Source organism: Neofelis nebulosa, chromosome X (genome assembly GCF_028018385.1).
Source record: "Neofelis nebulosa isolate mNeoNeb1 chromosome X, mNeoNeb1.pri, whole genome shotgun sequence".
Taxonomy (NCBI): domain Eukaryota; kingdom Metazoa; phylum Chordata; class Mammalia; order Carnivora; family Felidae; genus Neofelis; species Neofelis nebulosa.
In genome coordinates this window covers 32,974,736-32,993,679 of record NC_080800.1, presented here as the reverse complement: position 1 = coordinate 32,993,679, position 18,944 = coordinate 32,974,736, and the positions used below count along the sequence as shown (strand labels likewise).

Sequence of the window (18,944 nt, the reverse complement as noted above, 5' to 3'; positions counted from 1 at the left end):
GGAAAGAAAAATAACTCACAAAACAACCAATGGTCTATTATCCAGCTAAGAAAGAAACAGACAATGGGAGAAAAATCCACACAAACCCTGGGAGAGTTCTGTGCAAGTGAAACCACAATGAAGATTCAAGATAACATAACTGTCCTCATTAAGTGCTATAGATAAACAATGGGAGAAGCTAACTCAAAGTAATTTACCAAGTCATGTGACTCCTGTAGTCAATTAAATATTTGATGAAAAATTATGAACAGTTTAATCCCAAGACTTGTATTTTAGATAAAATTTGGAAAGAGTTTTGTTATAAATGGTAATCAGACTACATTCTCTCATACATTATGCTTGATAAAAGGAGGTAATGAAAAAGAGGCCCTTCTCCTGCCATCCCTGCTTGCATTAGCAAGGAGGAGAAGGTCAAAAGAGCACAGAAAAGCACCAAAAGACAAAAACTTCTTTGAAGGGCGTGATGCAGACTCCGGTTAGCCCCTTAATTTGGAGGCCCTAAGGCTAGAACCAGGACTGCTATTTCTCCTAAAGAAAGGCTAAGAGAACGCCTTCTGTCACATTCATGCTTTTATATTCAGGCTGCTTCTTACCCAGAGGTGTTTATTCTGAATACAGAGCTTCCTTCCCTGTAACAATATGAGACACAAAGAAGAAGCAGATATATTTGTGGGGTAGTGGATGAAACGGAGAACAAAGGCAAAAGAAATGTAGATAAAATTAAATTTCCTTACAACTTGCATCCCATTGACAAATACTTCAGACAGGCAGAATAGGACATTCCTCACGGAACTCACAACTGCCTTAATGTTAATGCTTTGCTAGAGGCAAAAAAGCAACCTAGGTTTGACAGGAGCCAGACCTCCAGGATCCCGTCTTCTTTAACATATGAAAATCCTTTTGGAAACTTCCTTTATCTCTGCCTCTCCCAACTTAAAAGTATATAATCAATTGCTCCTCACATCCCAGTGCAGCTCTTTCTGCCCACGGGTCCTGTCCCTGTCTCCATGCTTTAATAAAACCACCTTTTTGCACCAAAAATGTCTCAAGAATAATTTCCTGACCATTCACTCCCAGAACCCCACCGTCACATCAGTGGGGTGGGGAAGAAGTTTTATTTAAGAATTTCAGGGGTGGGGTGCCTGGGTGGCTTGGTCAGTTAAGCATCCGACTTCGGCTCAGGTCATGATCTCGCAGTCCGTGAGTTTGAGCCCTGCGTCGGGCTCTGTGCTGACAGCTCAGAGCCTGGAGCCTGTTTCAGATTCTGTGTCTCCCTCTCTCTGTGACCCTCCCCCGTTCATGCTCTGTCTCTCTCTGCCTCAAAAATAAATAAACGTTTAAAAAAAAAAAAAAGAATTTCAGGGGTGCCTGGATGACTCTGTCGGTTAAGCATCTGACTTCACTCAGGTCACACAGTTTGTGGCTTCAAGCCCCATGTCGGGCTCAGTGCTGACAGCTCAGTGCCTTGATCCTGGTTCAGATTCTGTGTCTCCCTCTCTCTCTGCCCCTGCCATGCTCGCTCATCCATTCATTCTCTCTCTCTCAACATAAATAAGCGCTGAAAAAAACTTTTTGAAAAAAAAAAAAAGAATTTCAGTTTAAGGTACACTGTCATTTATATGAGCCTGGATGATCAAGGAAAAATTCTGACTAGATACAGCTGTGGGAACTGTCAGTATGCAGAATGAAGGTGAAGTCATGGGAATGGATGGCATTATCCAGGGAAAAGGGCAGAGGTTAAGGAAGGAGTTTTAGGGACTGGATAAGAGATGCAGTAAGATGAAGTCAGTAAATGAAGCCTTCTGGAAGTAGAGTTCATCATATGATATCAATTACTTTTTGAGGGATCCAAAGGAAAAAAACATCCATTAAAACACATCTTTACATCACCAGAAGGCTAGATCTCTGACTTAAATACTTATACTTATCATCATCTGTTTTAACAGAAGACTACAGTGGATAATCTAATTAAATCAAAGACCATGTGAATGGATAATCTCATCAATACAACCAATATTTTTTTGGGGTGCCTATAGCATGCCTGCCACTGTGTTAAACACAGGGAGATTAGCCTTTCTAACTAGTTTACGTAGTACCCTTTCATTCATCTATTCAACATTCATTAACTACTTAATACTTGCTAGACCATGGCTGATGCTTAAAAGGCACACATAGTAAGCATTCAATATATATTTTCTCTTCCTAAATACAATTTCACTGTGTACTCACTATGTAAAACTGAGAATGGGAAGAGGCAGCCCAAAAGCATGCTTCATGCAATGGGGCCTCCTGGAAAAAGCTCCAACACTTAGTGCAAGGGAGACTTGGATTCGAATTCCAGCTCTACCACATATCCCAAAGTGACCAGGGGCACTTAACCTCTCTGAACTGCAGTGTCCTCACTATAAAATGGAGATAAATATCATATACCATACAGAGTAATAAAAATAATGAAAGTAACATATCTGGTACAGCACAGAAGGGTTACTATCATTGCTGTTACTGTTCTTGTTGTTATTAAGAAAGATAATCATGTGGCCAGGAGTGGCTTATCATTGTTATTATATTATTATTGTTGTTATTATTATTATTATTATTATTAAAGAACATAACCCACATAGCCAAGAGTTGAGAGATGAGAAGAAAAAATAGTTCAGGAAATCTTCTGAATAATAAACTCAGTATACTCCTGTGAAAAACCTAACTGCCATAAAACAGGTTTGGGTTTCAGAGAAAAAATAAAATCTCACTCTACACAGGATTTGCCCCAGTCCATTCCTGGTCTTCTGAGGATCCTGATACTAGATGTTAAAGGAGACTGGAGAATACCCACTACAGATGCAAGGAGTCCAGGAATATTCAGCATCCTGACTCCTGGTATTAGGAACCAGACAGAGACCAAGTAGATAAAGACAAAATAGATGCTCTGACCTCTAGCTCTAAGGCTGAGATTGTAGCAGAGAAGTGGCCCCAGCTAAATAGTTAAGAATTGAAATGCAAAAGAGGAACTCAAATAGAAAAAGCTGAAGCCAACTCAGAAAGGTTAGGCATACACAGCCTTTGAGAAAGTGAATAGTTGGGTCTACAAGGGTGGATGGGGCGTTCTGAAAGCACTGTGAAGGGCGGTGTCTATAAGCTGGAGGCTTTGAGTCCCTGTGGATGGGCAGATTCAAGTTAAAGACTGGTAGATCAGTAAAAGGGATATGACTATAGTGTTAGGAAAGAAGTAATAAAATCTGAACTAGGACAAGAGCAGTGGGAATGGACTGGTCAACTTTGCAAAGGTCAGTTCTATAAACTGGGTAAACATTCATAGTTTAGAGAATAAAATATACAGAAAATGGTAATAATAAATATTAACATCTACCATTAGCACTTTAAAGAAACTTTAAAATTCAAAGAACACATTGATTTTGCAATATAATTCATATCAATGCAACAAAAACATCTGAAGACTGACATCTGAAGACTGTTTGTGGGCCTAAAGAAACGTTTTCTTTAATGTTTATTTATTTAATTTGAGAGAGACTGTGAGCGGGGGAGGGGCAGAGACGGAGAGAGAGAATCCCAAGCAGGACCTGCGCTGTCAGCACAGAGCCTGACACAAGGGTGCAATCTCATGAACCACAAGATCCTGAGCCAAAATCAAGAGCTGGACACTCAACCAACTAAGCCACCCAGTGCCCCAAGAAAATATTTTTTACTTCCATATGTAATACTATTTTCTTGATAAATCCTAAGAAAAATGAGTGAGATACTGAAGCATGATAAAATTACATGGGAAAGTAAATGTATCCTTGCCAAAATCATTACTTTGGTCCCATGAGTAAGACTAACACAGAGAGAGAAACTAGAATATATTCCATTAACTTTTTTTTTTTTTTTTTGCAGTGACAGCAAATTTTAAAGCTAGGCATATGTTTCTAACTTTGCCAGCTTTCTCCCTGAAGCAAACATGTCAGAGAGGATTACTGTGGTGAGTTAGTCATATGGATTTTTTTCTCTACAAAATTGGAATGCATAACATTAGAAACCAAACCACAAATCCAGCATACAAGAGACAGATTGTGGCAGATATGCAGAACACATAGTGCTCTGAATAACCAGGCTTTGCCACTCAAAAAGGAAGGGTTTAATTACCTAGGACTCCAGAAAATAACAAACACCTTCTAAGACACAATTTTGAAAGAAGAGAGAAAATAAAATATAAGAAATCTTACTCCAAGTCAGGGACATAAAAGATAACACATTTTCCTAAAGAAACCCTAGGTTCTAAATTCTGAGGCACTAAACCTAAGAAGTTCACATTGTCATTTAAATTATGACCCATTTAAATGCCAAGCCTTTCAAGAAAATAATGAGGGCTATCAAAAATTCATCATTAGTATCTGAATGAGCTTGAAAATAAGTATACCAATTATTACCACCCAATAATGGAGAAAGCAAAGCAACCATTGAGCATTTTTAAAAGCTTTGATTACCCCTGTTTTCTGGTACCTCATTTGATTCTCACTTCATTATGCTTAATAACATTCTTTTTTTTCTCAATAACATTCTTGAGTATTTAAACTTCTCTTTTATAAAAGGTAAAATTAGTATACATGCTCCTTACACAGCAAAGGTGTTCAGTAAAGGCTGAATTACAGTTTGACATATATTGCATAAAGCCATTTCTTTAGGACTCTAATAAAAGTCCACTTCTACTGACAATACTTCTATGGTTCCCAGGGTTTTCAGGATAACCAAATTACTATGTCATTGTGGAAAAGGTGTTACAACAGCAAGAAGCTGTCTTCTAAGCCCTGTGAACAGGGGGAATAAATTCAAAACAAAACACCTGAGTTGTTACTTCCTGTCAAAAACTCTGAAAAAAAGTTACCTTATTACTCCCCTACATACCTAAGTGAGCACACATACATGTACACATGTGCACCAATTTGTCCTTTCAATTTTGCCTTACCAAAAAATTACCTATATATAATAACCTACAACTAAAAATGCAATGTGAGAAATTTTACAAGACTATCTTGCTAATATTTTATTCAAATACCATCTTCAATTTACTATACTGACAACAATATCCATTTTAAATATATTTACAATATCCATTTTAAATATAAAGTAACTTGTTTCCTCCAAGCCCCAGTCCTGGAAAATGATACTTGGCAAAGGATAGTTTCCCATATCCTTCCTATTCCAGCAGAAAATCTATACAGATTACCTGAGGTATACAAAGCATATTGAGCAGTTGAAAATGGGCTGAACTAGAACCTTATTATTACTCCAAGTACAGTCTATGGGGAAAAAAAACATCAGCATCACATGAAACCTGGTTAAAAAAGCAGAATCTAGGATACATCCCAGACTTGCCAAATCAGAATCTACATTTTAACAAGATCCGTAAGGGATACACATTCACATCAATGTTTGAGAAGTATCAAACTAATGAATTTATCCCACAAACCTAATGATGAGCAAAAGGATATATATACACGGGCACCTGGGTGGCTCAGTCAGTTAAGTGTCCGATCCTCAGTTTGGGCTCAGGTCATGATCTCACTCTTTGTGAGATTGAGCCCCTACATCAGGCTCTGCCTTGACAGCGCAGAGCCTGCTTGGGATTCTTCTCTCTCTCCCCCATCTCTCTGCCCCTCCCACTCCTTCTCTCTCGCTCTCTCTCTCTCAAAATAAATAAATAAACTCAAAAAAAGATGTATATACAGATGATCCCATTTATATAAAGGTTGAAACAGGCAAAAAAACAAACAAATCCACTAATAGTACAGACAATTAAATGATAAAAGTCTCAAGAAAAGCAACAGGGAACTTCTAGTTTCCAGGCTGGCACATAAGGAGCTCAGAAGTCACAACTCTCTCTTAGTTAACAGGTAAAAAGTTGATCAAACTGAAAATCCAACACTTCTTAAGTCCATCAGAGAAGTGAGATCACAGGGCAAACTGCTGCCCCCAAACTGGGAAGACAAGCAAATACAGAGTAAGAGAACCTAAACAAGCAGAAATCCAAAAGCAGAAATCTCAGAGGTAACCGTGCCAAGGTAGGACAACCTGAACTGTAAGTGATGAATTGTTGGAGGTGGCAGTATAGACAAGTAGGAGAGGTAAACTCTTCAGGTGGACCCAGTCATGGTGGGGGGGGAGGCACACTTTTGTGAGATTTACCTTCAGAAGCTAGACCTGGTTCCCACATTAAATAGTGAAGAAAAATTCCCTTGTGCTTCCAGGGCAGGGAGGGAAAAGGGAGTCTTTTTGAAATATGCCAGAGCACTCTGATCTTGGTAACAAGGACTTCCTTCAGAAGACCCTATTTTACCAGAACCTAACAAGACTCAAACCTACTAGAGAGGAGAAATACACAACTCCAGCCGACCACCCCCCCCCGCCCCGCCCCCAGACATACCACCACCTAAGGGGGTTAAAAATACTGAGAAGCACGGGTGAAGTTCACGGTACAAGCATTACAAGCTCACCAAACACTGAGACCAAGTCACAGAACTATACACTTCCCCTACCCCCACACCTTACTACAACATTACTAAAGGCCTATTTACTACAGTTGCTTTTACCCAGTACATCATGTCTACCCTTCAACAAAAAATTGCAAGGCATATGAAAAGGCAAAACACAGTTTGAAGAGACTGAACAAACATCAGAACTAGAGTCAGATATGGCAGGAATGTTGGAAATTTCAGACCAGGAATTTTAAAATATTAGGATTAATATGCTATTTGTTTTAATAGAAAAAATAAGCAACATGTGGGGCGCCTGGGGGGCTCAGTCAGTTAAGCGTCCAACTTCCACTCAGGCCATGGTCTCGCAGTTTGTGAGTTCCAGCCCCGCGTCAGGCTCTGTGCTGACAGTGCAGAGCCCGGAGCCTGCTTTGGATTCTGTGTCCTCCCCTCCTCTCCCTGCCCCTCTCATGCTCATGCTCTCTGTCTCTTGATAATAAACATTAAAAAAAATTTTAAGCAACATGTAAGAATAGATGTAATATAACCAGAGAGATGGAACTGCTAAGAAAGAATTTTTAAAAATACTACCAATGAAAAATGCTGTAAAAGAAATAAAGAATGCCTTTGATGGATCATTAGTAGATTGGACATGGCTTGGAAACAATCTCTAAACTTGAAAATAGAACAGAAATTTCCAAAACAGAAAAGATAAGAGAAAAAAGACTGAAAAAAAAATCCAAGAACTGTGGGACAAGTACACAGGGTAACATATGCATAATGAGAATATCAGAAAGTGGAAGTAAAGACAGGAATAGAAGCAATATCTGAAGCAATAATGACTGAGACTTTCTCCAGTAAATGTCAGATACCAAATCAGAGATTCAGGAAGCTCAGAGAACACCAAGCAGGATAAATGCTAAAACAACAAACAAATAACATGTAGGCAATCATTGTCAAACTGCAAATATCAAAGATAAAAAATATTGAAAGAAGCGGGGGGGGGGAGGGGGAAACACCTTGCCTCTAGAGGAGCACAGGTAAAAATTACAACCAACTTTCTCTCAAGCATCACACAAGCAAGAGAGTAAAGTGAAACATTCACTAGTGTTGAGAGAAAAAACACACACCAACACAATTTTGTACCCTGAAAAATTATTTTTCGAAAAGGAAGGAGAAATAAAGACTTTCTCAAACAAAAATTGAGGAAATTTTTTTGCCAAGTACATCTGCCTGGCAAGATATGTTAAAAGAAGTTTAGAGAGAAGGAAAATAATATAGGTCTGATATACATAAAGAAAAAAGAACATAAAAAAATTAATAAAGTAAAACTAAAAAACTTTAATTTTTCTTATTCTGAATTGCTCTAAAAGATGATTTGTTCAAAATAGCGACAATGCATTCAATTATGAGTGGTTATATATATAATATGCTTATGAGAACTGATATGAATGACAACAATGATAGAGGCATGGGAAAGATAAATTTGGAATATTCTGTTATTATAAGGTACTTGAATTACCCATGAAGTGGCACAGTATTATTCAAAAGTAGAATTGGAGTAGTTGGAAATATGCATTTTGCAAATGCTAGGGCAACCACTAAAAAAATCTTTTAAAGAGCATAATTAATATGCAAGGAAATGAGAGAAAATGGAATCATAAAATGCTCAATTAAAACCACAAAAGATACTGGGGTGCCTGGGTGGCTCAGTTGGTTAAGCATCCAACTACTGATTTTGGTTCAGGTCATGATCTCACTGTTCGGGGGTTGGAACCCCACATTGGGCTCCACGCTGACAACGTGGAACCTGTTTGGGATTTTTCTCTCTCTCCCCCTCCCACCCTCTCAAAAACAAACTTTAAAAAAAAAACACAAAAGGCAAAAAAAATGTGGAAGATAAAAACAAAGAACAAGGGCAACAAATACAAACCAGTAACAATACGGTAGATATGAATCCAACAATGATCTAAATATACCAATTAAGACAGAATGTCAGAGTGGATAAAAAACAAAACCCAATTAAATGCTATCTATAAGAAAACCATTTTAACTACAAAGAGACATATTGATTAGAAGTAAAGCGGTGGTTATATTAACTAGAATTTAAATAAAAATTTGAAAATAAATAAATAAATAAAAGCAAAGGGACAGAGAAAGATATACCATGCTATCAACCAATCAAAAGAAAGCAGGAGTAGCTTATGTGAATTTCAGATACAGTAGACTCAGGGCAAAGAAAGTTATCAGAGATCAAGAGGATCATTACATAATGATAAAGGGGTCAATTCTCCAAGAATACAAAACAATCCGTAATGTGTATGCACATAACAATGGGATGTCAAACTATATGAGGCAAAAACTGACACAACTGTAAGGAGAAATAGAATAATCTCCTATTATAGTTGCAGACTTCAATACTCTTCTAACAGAAATGGAGAGACTAGGCAGGCAAAAATTCAGTAAGTACATAGTTGAACTCAACAGCACTATCAATCAATTGGATATATTAATATCTACAGACTACTTCATCCAACAGCAGCAGAATTCATGTTTTTCTCCAGTTCAATGGAATATGCACCAAGACAGACCACATCCTATGACATTAAAAATACCTTAACAAATTTAAAATAACAGAAATCATTCAATGTCTATTCTCAGACTACAATGGAATTAAACTAGAAATCAATAACGGTAAGATAACTGAAAAATCTCAAAACACAAAGCAATTAAGCAACTTACTTCTAAATAACACACGGATCAAAGAACTCTCAAGAGAAATTAACAATATTTTTAACTAAATGAAAATGAAAATACCACTTATCAAATACTGTGAGATGCAGTGAAAGGAGTGCTTAGAGGGAAATTTACAGCATTGAATATATATATTAGAAAAAAAGTTCTAAAATCAACCATCTAAGCTTCTACCTGAGAAAACTAGAAAAAGGGCAAATTAAAAGCAAAAAGATAATAAAAATTAGATAGCAATTAAATGGAAAACAAGAAATCAATAGAGAAAAAAAAAACAAAACCAAAACCTGATTCTCTGAAAAAATAAAATCAATAAACCACTAGCCAGGCTAAGAGAAGACACAAATTACAGTATCAGAAATGAAAGAAGAGACATCACTACAGATCACATGGACATTAAAAGGTTAATAAAGGATTATTATGAACAAATCTATGTCTATGAATGTGCTAACCTATACGAATTGAATGGATTCCTTACAAGATACAATCTGCCAAAACTCACACAAGGAAAAAATAGACAATATGAACAGGCCTATATCTATTTAAAAAAATGAATCCATAATTAATAACCTTCCAAAACAGAAAGCAGTAAGACCAGATGGACTCATCTGTGAATTCTATCAAACACTCAAGGAAACAGTATACCAATTCTCTACAACCTCTTCCAGAAGACAGAAACCAAGAGAATATTCCTTTCTCATGAGGCCAGAATCACCCTAATACCAAAACCAGGCAAAGACATTACAAGAAAACTATAGACCAATATCACTCATGAATATATCATGCAAAAATAACAAAATATTAGCAAATAAAATCCAACGACGTATAAAAAGAATTACAGAGGCATCTAGGTGGCTCAGTTGGTTAAGTGTCCAACTTGATTTCAGCTCAGGTCATGATCTCACTATCATGAGATCAAGCCTTGTGTTGGGCTCTGCACTGACAGCCCAGAACCTACTTGGGATTCTCTCTCCCCCTCTCTCTGGCCCTCCCTCACTCTCACTGTCTCAAAATAAATAAATAAACTTAAAAAATTTTTTAATTAAAATAAAACAAAAAATGGTTTGACTTATTTAAAAAAAAAATTATACACCATGACCAAGTGAGATTTATCTCAGGTATGCATGGTTGTTTCAACAAAGACTAATTAATGTAATCCATTACATCAACATGCTAAAACAGAAAAATCATATGATTATACCAATAGATGGCAAAAAAGTATTTGACAAAATTTAGATCCCATTCATGGTTAAAACAAAGAAACAAAAATAACCTCTCAGTAAATTAGGAATAGAGAGGTTCTCAACTTGTTAAGAACACCTTAACAAAAAACATACACCTAACATCATACCTAATAGTGAAAAACTCAAAATTTTCCCACTATCAGGAACAAGACAATAATGTCCCTCTCACCACTCCTTTTCAACACCATACTGGAAGTCCTAACTAATGCAGTAAGAAAAGTAAAAGTTATACAGATAGGGAAATAAATCAAACGGTCTTTGTTCCCAGATGACATTCTCATCAATATAGAAAATCCAGAAGAATCAACAAAAAATTCCTGGAACTAGTAAGAAATTATAGCAATGTTGTATAAGATTAATATATAAAAATTAATCAGTTTCCTATATACATCAATAAGTCAGTGGAATTTGAAATTAAAAATACACTACCATTTACATCAGCACCCTTAAAATGAGTTATGTATAAACCTAACAAAGTATGTACAGAATCTTTAAGGAAAACTTCAAAACTGTGATGAAAGATATCAAAGAAGAACTACATAAATGGAGAAATATTTCATGTTCATGGATAGAAGGACTCGATATTGTTGAGATGTCAGCTCTTTCCAAATTGACCAATAGTTTCAACATAATCCTAATCAAAATCTAACAAGTTATTTTGTGGATAATGACAATCCTACTCCAATATTTATATGGACAGGCAAAAGACCTAGAACAGCCAACTCAATATTAAAGGAGAATAAAGTCACAAGACTGACACTACCTTATTTACAGATTTATTAAAAGGTACAGTAATCAAGACTGTGGTATTGGTAAAGAATACTAAGACATGAATGGAATAGAAAAGAGAGCCCAGAAATAGATCCAGACAAATACAGTCAACTGTTGACAAAGGAGTAAAGGCAATACAATGGAACAGACAGTCCTTTCACCAAATGACCTGGAACAACTGGACATCCACTTACGCACACACAAAAAAGAATCTAAACACAGACTTTCCACCCTTCCCAAAATTTAACTCAAAATGGATCATAGACTAAATGTAAAATGCAAAACTATAAAACTCCTAGAAGATAACACAGAAGAAAACCTAATTGACCTTGGGTATGGTGATGACTTTTAAATACAACACTAAAGGCATGATCTGTGGGAAGAAGTCATTGATAAGTTGGATTTCATTAAAATTAGAAATTTCTGCTCTGTGAGAGGCAATGTCAAGAGGACAAGGCACAGACTGAGAGAAAAGATTTCCAAAATAGACATGTGATGGAGCATTACCCAAAGAACTCCTAAAACAATAAGAAAATGAACAACCTGATTAAAAAATGGGCAAGGGACTTGAAAAGAAACCTCATCAAAGAAGATAAACAGCAAGTAAACATATGAAAAGATGTCCAATAGGGCGCCTGGGTGGCTCTGTCGGTTAAGCATCCGACTTTGGCTCAGGTCATGATCTCACAGTTTATGAGTTTGAGCCCCACGTCCAGCTCTGGGCTGATGGCTCGGAGTCTGGAGCCTGCTTTGGATTCTGTTTCTCCCCCACTCAAGCTCTGTCTCTGTCTCTCTCACAAAAATAAACATTAAAAAAAATTTAAAAAAAAAAGAAAAGATATTCAATACCATATGTCATTAGTGAATTCCAAATGAAAACAATGAGATACCCCTACACACTTATCTGAATGGCTAAAATCCAAAACACTGACAAAACTAAATGCTGGTAGAAATGTGGAGCAACAGGAATTCTCATTGTGAGGGAGAATGCAAAATGGTACAGCCATTTTGAAATACAGTCCGGCTGTTTCTTACAAAAGCAAACATACTGTTAAAATAGGATCCAGCAATTGTTCTCCATAGTATTTACCCAAAGGAGTTAAAAACTCATGTCCACACAAAAACCTGCACACGGATGTTTAGAGCATCTTTAAAATCACAATTGCCAAAGCCTGGGAGGAACCAAGATGTCTTTCAGTAGATTGATGGATAAATAAATTGTGGTGCATCCTGACAATGGAATGTGAATCAGCACTAAAAAGAAATGAGCTATCAAGCCATGCAAAGACATGGAGAAACCTTAATTACATACTACTAAGTGAAAGAAGCCAATAGGAAAAGGCTACATACTATGATTCCAACTATATGACATTATGGAAAAGGCAAAACTATGGAGACAGTAAAAAGATCAGCGGTTGCCTGGGGACAGAAGAGGTTGGGGCGGGTGGTGGTGGGGAGGAGGTGAGGTAGTGAGGTAGATAAATAGAATACAGAATTTTTTTAGGGCAGTGAAACTATTCTGTATGATACCACAGTAGTAGATACAGTCATTAAACATTTGTTCAAACCCACAGAGTAACATTTGTTCAAACCCACTGAGAGTAAACCTTAATTTAAACTATGGACTTCAGATGATAAAAATGTGTCAAAGCAAGAATGGGGTGCCTGGGTGGTTCAGTCAGTTAAGCACCCAAATCTTGATTTCTGCTCAGGTCAGGATCCCAGGGTCATGGGATCCAGCCCTGCATGGGGGCTCCATGATGAGCTTAAATCCTGCTTAAGATTCTTTCTTTCTTTCTTTTTCTTTCTTTCTTTCTTTCTTTCTTTCTTTCTTTCTTTCTTTCTTTCTTTCTTTCTTTCTTTCTTTCTTTCTTTCTTCTCTCTCTCTCTCTCTCTCTCTCTCTCCCCCCCCCACCTCCTCCCCACCCCCTCCACCCTGCTTGTGCTCCTGAGTGTGCGCGCTCTCGTGTGCTCTCTCTCTCCCTCTCTCTCTCTCTCCCTAAAATAAAAAACAAAATGTGTCAATGTAAGTTCATCAATTGTAACAAATGTACCTCTGTGTTGCAGGATGTTGATGTGGAGGAGGTTGTTTGTGTCTAGGGACAGGGGGTATATGGGAACTCTCTGTATGGTATGCTTAATTTTGCTGTGAACCTAAAGTCCTCTAAAAGTAGTTCATTAATATTTTTTTAAAGCAAAGGAGTGTCCTCTTCTCTTTCCTTGTAATGATTTGATCCATTCCCAGAGCTTCCTGTCTACACATACCTCTCTCCTGAATTCCACCCACATATCAAAGTCATCTTGAACTCAGCATACACAGTACTGAACTTTTTATTCATTTATTTTAGATAAAGCACACTCAGGAGCAAGGGAAAGGGGCAGAGGGATGGAGAGGGGGAGAGGGAGGGAGGGAGGCAGGGGAGGGGATGGGGAGGGCAAGGGCTAGGGCGAATCTCAAGCAGGCTCCATATTCAGCACAGAGCCAACAAGGGACTCAATCCCACAACCCTGGGATTATGACCTGAGCCAAAATCAAGAGGCACTCAACCCAGTGAGCCACCCAGGTGCCTCCATACTGAATTCCTGATCCTCCTTCTCTCAAAGTTTCTCCTCCTACAATCTTCCACATCTCACTAAATGGCTACTCCATCCTTCCAATTGCTCAGATCAAAATCTTGGACTCATCTTTTGTCACATTCCCCTTCCAATTTTACTTACAATTAAGTGAGCATTATTGTGATTACTGTGACACTGATGTTTGAGAACCACTGTGTTAAGCCACCTGTTTTAGATGATAGGAGGGATCTACAAATACAGAACTAGAGTTTGAACAGTGTAGGAGATGTCAATACAACCACATTTAAAAAAAAAATTAATGTTTTATTCGTGAGAGAGAGAAAGAGACAAAGTGTGAGTGGGGGAGGGACAGAGAGAGAGGGAGACACAGAATCCAAAGCAGGATCCAGGCTCTGAGCTGTCAGCACAGAGCCCAAAGCAGGGCTTGAATTCCACAAACTGCAAAATCATGACGTGAGCTGAGGTCGGACTCCTAACCAACTGAGTCACCCAAGTGCCCCAATACAATCACATTTTGGAATTAACTGCTACTGAAATTATATTTCTCATAAGAAATGGCAATTACAAATAACAATAGTACATGGGGCACCTGGGTGGCTCAGTCAGTTAAGCATCGACTTCAGCACAGGCTCAGGTCATGATCTCACTGTTAGTGTGTTCGAGCCCTGCATAGGGCTCTGTCCTGACAGTTCAGAGCCTGGAGCCTGCTTCAGATTCTGTGTCTCCCTCTGTCTCTCTGACCCTCCCCCACTCACACTCCATTTCAATCTCTCAAAAATAAATAAACATTGAAAAATTTTAAAAAAACAAATAACAATAGTACCATTTTTAGGGCAATTAGTATGTGTTAAACATTATAAACTGTAATATTCCTGACCTCACTTACCATGTAAATATTATAACCATTATTTTTATAAATGAAGAAACTGACAAAGAAGTTTAACAAATGCCTCCATATTCCATGCCCTTGATGATCATATTGTATCCTGCATAGAGTGGGAAAGAGAGTCTTGGACAGACCCTAAGAAGATGGCTCAGTGGAAGTGGCTGGGGTTGTCTCGACAAAGAATGAGAGGAAAAAAAATAGAAATATGAAGAGGAACTCTAGGTGAAGAAAGTTTAAGAAGGAAGACTTGGGGCTCCTGGGTAGCTCAGTCAGTTAAGTGAATGACTCTTAATTTGGGCTTAGGTCATGACCTCACAGTTTGTGGGATGGAGCCCCAAGTAGGGCACGGAGCCCACTTGCAATTCTCTCTCTCCCTCTCTCTCTCTGCCCCTCCCCCTGCTCACAAACTCTCTCTCTCAAAATAAATAAATAAACTTGAAAAAAAAAAGGAAGCCTTAACCACATTGGTTTGGAGTATCTTTTTCAGTAAGCGAGTCTAAAGGCCACAAAGGATGTACATAGAAATTTGTTTATTTTTGAGAAAGAGAGCTCATGTGCACATACATGAGTGTGAGCAGGAGATGGGCAGAGGGGAGGGAGAGAGAGAATCCCCAGCAGGCTCCACACCTGCCTAACCAGCTGAGCTACCCAGCAGCACCCCCCAACCTTTTTTGGCAGAGCTTTTTTTTAATGTTTATTTATTTTTGAGAGAGAGAAGGAGGGGCAAAGAGAGAAGGAAAGAGAGAATCCCAAGCACTGATAGCGCACAGCCCGATGTGGGGCTCCAACTCAAGAAACATGAGATCATGACCTGATCCAAAATCAAGAGTCGGTAGCTTAACCGACTGAGCCACCCAGGTGCCCCTGTAGAACTTCTTTTAAAAAGTTTCATGGACTCTACTCATCCTCTCTGAGACCCAAGGTTTTCTCATAAAAACCAGGTACTAACTTGAAGTGTTTGGGGGTGAACAATGGTTAACATTATTTTTTTTTAAGTGACAGAAAGAAAAACTTCACATTTAGATCAAGAGGGAACAAAATGAAAGGAGTAAAATAGAAGTCAGTTATCCGCTTTGCTGGGATGAGACAGACTAACCAAGTAGCCCATCTTGACTCATTTTCAGACTCGTGTCAATTCTATTCACTTTTAAACTGAGTGATCATTTTGTTCATGATATTGTCTCCAGTCAGTAAATCCACTGAGGAGATGAAAGCTAGGTAGGGGGTGATGAGCTTGAGTGGTAGAGAGCAAAGGGAAGATAATTCCTTTCAAGAGCCAAAGGTGACTGTAAAGACAATGATGCTGGTAGACTTAAGACAGATGTCAAAAACAGGCTGCAGAAATAGTGGGGCCAAGCCTATTGAGTGTACTACAACATGAAGAGGCCCACTAGCTAAATGTTCAAACCACCGTAAGATTTGTAAGTATTCCTTCTAAACACAACTGTTTAGACTCTCTAATTGGTCTAATAGGTTAGTTTCTTTAGTTACATTATTAGCCTTCAGAGGATACCATCTGGCCAGCTTGATTCACTTGCAAATTCCTAAATTACAGCAGTACCCAGTTAGTGTCTTTCTACAAAAGATTAATCTTCAGTTTTATGTTGGACTTTTCACTAGTTTCAGTATCAGAAGCTGACCTGTTTTAAATTTTGCCCTTTTCTGATGCCTATTTTGCCTATATTTGCAAAGCTTTTCCACCTCTTTTAGAAGGATAAACCAGACTAATAAATGGGGACTTATTGCCACACTTTTTCTTATCCACATTCCAAATAATGTCGTTCAATTACATATAATTTCAGTATTCGGCATTTCTTTTATTATCCCATTAACTTTACACAATATGAATTATCTTCTAACAGCATTTATTAACATCTACATGTAAGTGCATTTATTAGGCACTTAATACATACCCAGCAGCCCTAGGTTTTGGGGTAGCACAGAAGACTGAGGTTCTAGTTCCAAGAGAGAAATAAGAACAGTGGTATTAGTTTAACAGAAAAGAGGGCGATTAATTCATTCTGGGAGAGTTTGCAAATTTTTCCAAGAAAAATTTGGGCTGAGTCTGAAAGGATGAACAAGGGTTCATTAAGCACTGGAAAAGGAAAAGGTATCCCTAACACCTCCCTCCCCAAAATTGGTAATGTTCATGGAATTTAACTTAAAATAACAGGAAAAAGAAAGAGTAAAATGACAACACATGAAGAAATCCTGTTCACTTCGGAGGGGGTGCCTTTAAACACTTTAGATCTGAAAGTTAAATGTTTATAAAACAGGATTCACAATCAAGGGAAAGGGGTGGAGGAGGAAGAAGTTGTTTGTTTTGTTGTATTAAGTTAAACAGATGAGTAAAAAAATCAACATTTATGCTTGAAAACACATATACTACTTTTCATAAAGACTCTAATTTTGCAAATGAAAGCCCTGGAACCTTATCCAATACTACAGTATTTGCCCTAATGTTTTATATTCCCACTATCATTCGTAAGGGTTCTAAAGTGAGTCTATCCAAGAACTTGGCAACACCTCCACACACACACACATCCAATAATTCCCTCTTGATTGAAACAATCAACAGCACCCTAATCTCCTCACTTCCCCTGACTTGCACACCTTCACATCCTTCAAAGTCTGGCTTTATTTATACTATGACTACCAGAAGGCATTAATTTAGCTCTAAGTTTTGACACTCCACCTCTTCACCCTTTCGTTCAATTATTTCCTCTTCGATTTCATTAGTTTCGTTTTTCTCCTGAAGGGACACTTAGAAAATACATCAACAGCACAGTTACAAAACCAACGGCTGCAGCCAGAGTCCGAACACACACTGATTTCCAATCATATCCCTCTTGCGGCTGTTCTTACCACTGATCAAAATCAGCGGACCAGGAAGAAGGAAAAAGCTGAGGCAGGAAGGTTGTTCCCTTCCTTCCACTCCCTCCACGCCGGCCCCCGCCCCCGTCCCCCAGGACCACACCGCGACCTCGTACGCGCCCCCCTCCCACCGACCCGCCCCCGCTGTCACCCGCCACTGCCTAGAAAACAGTCATAGCCTTTGTTAAAAAGTCCATGAGCACAAAGTACCAGAAGACGGACACATTCCCGGAGGCGGGGTGAAGGAAAGTCACACGAACGCCACGCCCTCCTTGGCACTAGCCAGGGGCGAGAGCCTACCTTCCCCAAATCCTCTCCCCCCAAACCAGGAACGTTCCTGGCAACTCCGCACTCTGAGAGGCGGGGCAGGGGAAGGGATGGGCCCGGGACGCCGCTCAGGGGCACCCAGAAGGGGATACTGAACTTGAAGCTGGGACACCCTCCAGCGCCCTTGGCGAGCCTCCCGGTCCTGCCAAGCCTGAGTAAGGACTTCAGTCTCTAGAGCCCTTTCCTCCTATTTTTCTCCTCACACAAACCCTCACCCACTCCCGCCACCACGTACTCCGCTCCCCACGCGGCCGGAGCTGGACACTCTTAGGCAGCGCGGCTAACTCCCTCTGCCTCACGTCCGGCCAATTTCTCTTCCCGGGACCGAAGATTCCCCGGGCACTCACCCGCACACTCCCCGAATCTTGCCGGGATGTTCGGCGCGAACCTGGTTCCCCAGCCACAATCCCGGAGCCAACACCTCACTTACCGCGCGCTCCGCGCCGCTACTCTGCGCTCTGCGAGCCTCCAGCCGCGCCTGCGCGCTCCCACTGCTGCCGAACCTAGCAGGAACCAGGAGCCGAAGGGAATGATGGTGGGAAGCGGCGGGGGCGGGGCCCGGGCCGGGTTAGGAGAGGAGAGGCGTGGCCAGGCGGGGTGGGAAACCGAGGGGCGGAGCCGCGGCTGCCTGGGTCCGGAAAACCGAGTGCTCCGGGCACTGGGCTGGAGTTTTCCACTCTTGAGGTTTACAACACAGGCAGAGAAGTTGTCGAGTCCTCTCGGTGCAACCCCACACTCATCCTCAAGAAAGCCCGTTTGGCGCGAGGCCAAGCTAGTCAGTCCCCGGGGGCCACCACGCCTCTCCCTGGAGCCACCTTGGATCCTTCCTAGCTAGCCTTTTACCCTTTTGCACGCCTATCTTCCCACATTATCCGCCCTCCAGAGGTGAGGAATTTAGGGATATCTCATGCACAGACCTCCTGTGCAGTGTATCCTCGTTAACGTGACTCTGCTGTGTGCCAGCCCAGAATGTAGTGGGTGATTATCCAACTAGAGACAGCTGTTAAGGCTCAGCCCTTTCCCTGAGAACTGTTGCTGCTGTTTCTG

General features: G+C 39.7%; 1 protein-coding gene across 3 annotated transcripts in view; it reads right to left on the bottom strand.

Moving 5' to 3' along the window:
• The window catches only part of PRRG1 (proline rich and Gla domain 1), a 496,749-nt gene that overhangs the window by 123,812 nt on the left and 353,993 nt on the right, over window positions 1–18,944 (bottom strand). The window contains exon 1 of one of the 3 annotated variants that reach the window (XM_058714386.1): window positions 18,328–18,442. The exons of 1 other annotated variant lie outside the window; for it this stretch is intronic. The gene's annotated coding sequence lies outside the window, so the exon portion shown is untranslated. Of the gene's footprint in view, window positions 1–18,244; window positions 18,443–18,944 lie in introns of those variants that run through there. One more of the 3 variants, XM_058714387.1, reaches the window with a different exon arrangement.